The sequence below is a fragment of the Charadrius vociferus genome, unplaced genomic scaffold (assembly GCF_000708025.1).
Source record: "Charadrius vociferus isolate BGI_N301 unplaced genomic scaffold, ASM70802v2 scaffold549, whole genome shotgun sequence".
NCBI lineage: Eukaryota > Metazoa > Chordata > Aves > Charadriiformes > Charadriidae > Charadrius > Charadrius vociferus.
In genome coordinates, this window is record NW_009650103.1 from 2,447,705 (window position 1) to 2,449,706 (window position 2,002).

Below are 2,002 nucleotides of genomic sequence, written 5' to 3' on the forward strand. Positions count from 1 at the left end.
AGTACAATGGCTTTGTATTTGGAATTCTCACTTGTGTTCTGAGCATATGAAGAAATATTCAATCTTAGGGCACGTGGTATCAGTACTAGCTGCAGTTGACAGGACAGAAATTCAATGATGGGTGATTTTTTTTTTCATGGGTCTCCCTACTTGCACCTCATCTACGCAAATCATTACCAAACATGAAACATATGTAACTTTTCCTTTTAAAAAATGTGGCTAGAAATAGCTTTGCTGTGATAAAGAATAGACACAAAGGAGGAAATAGTTGCTGTCTGTTACAAAAAACTATTTGTAAATTGCATAGGCAATTTATTCCTTAAGTTTATTTTAAACCTACTAGTGTGACCTTGAAAGACATAGTTTCAGGGATTCCTTAATTTCTGAAGGATGCTCCTCTCCCAGCAGGGGAAAAAACATGTCCACGTTGTAACATAACACACTGTGGCCTTAAGAGGACCATGCACAATTGCAATGCTTATCAAACAGGACTTGGGTTGTCAGTGTGCGAAATCGAGGTGTTCGTCTGGGAAATGCCTCGTGCTGGTGTGGTTTTTGAAGGGGGAGGGGGCCACAGCTCATCCAAATAAGTTGACCTATATTGAATGAAAACTGTGACTGTAATCTAATACTAATTTGATTTGGATCTTACCTAGTATGTATGTAGTTTGTGGTTTAGACTACTTGTAAAGCAAATTGTATAGTCTGAAAGAAGCTCTCTGTATAATAGCCAATGCTGTACTATTTGACGAGTGAGTGTTCTTTTAAGTGCAATACGGTTACTCGCTTTCTCTCAAACTGCTGGCACTCTACAATTAAGGTGGTAACAGCTTGACAGTTGTTGAAGGTTTTTTTTTTTTTCCTGTTGAGTGCCAGAATCAGCGTAATACTCTGTTCTTGAATTTCCATTACTAAAAAAAAAACAAAAAACCCAGGGTCTTAAATAGCTATCAGCTGAATTCCGAACATACTAAAAGTAGACGGATTAGACCTCTACCGCTGGACTTTAAAATCTTTAGGTTTAATATAAGAAATCTTGAAAAACATGATATGCAACATTGATATTCACTGAAGAATCTGAATTATCTGCAAAGAGAGAAATAAACTTTAAATATTTATTAAATCATTAGGCCATATTTTATTTAGAACTTGCCACCAAACTATTTTATTTTACTTGAATTTCTGCCCAGGAGTAGAAATAATGTGAATGTGAAATTCCAGTTTTGGTCCCCAATTGTTTTTTCTTTTCCTGCATAACGCTACCTTTCTCGGATCTCGATAGCCTTACGTATGTCCTAAAAGGTTTGTATGTAACTGAAGTGAAATGCTCTTTGGGGGGATTAGAAACCTTTGCATAATGGTCCATATTCGATTCCAGACGTGGTCAGCAGCAGTCGGTGTGGTTTACTTTTCTACAATTGAAACCTAGTCAGACACTTGGCTCTCCTCTAGTTCAGCCCGGCTGCTGATGATTTTCTCCTTTCAGTAGAGACTGCCAAACAACTTCATTCAAGAAGGCTCCCTTTGAGCTGGGAGCGGCTATCTTTCCTAAGTGTAAGATTTGACACTGTAAATTCTTAAATAAAATATTTTGCGCTCTGGAGCACTTTCACATTTTGCTACTTCTTGTGGTTATTGCTTTAGCAAGCCGGGTGCAGGAGCCTCTCCTGGACGTTTGGAAATAACCCATGTAAAGGCGGGGAGCTGGAGCTGCCTGGGCATAGGTATCTTTGCTGCCGTAGACGCAATGTGAAGTGTAAAATGCTTTGCTTTAAACTGCTTATTTAAACGCTGCCTTGATCTAGAATGGATCGTGACAGTCGTTGATTTATTTAATTATAAAGAAAAAAAACTGGTGTAGCGGGAGGCGTCCCTGCCTGCGGCCGGGGCGTTGGAACGCGGTGATCTTCAAGCCCCCCTCCAACCTAAACCGTTCTGCGATTATCGCGACCACCGCTGCGACGGGTGCTGATGGCGGGGTCCTCCGGCCGCCAGGGGGCGC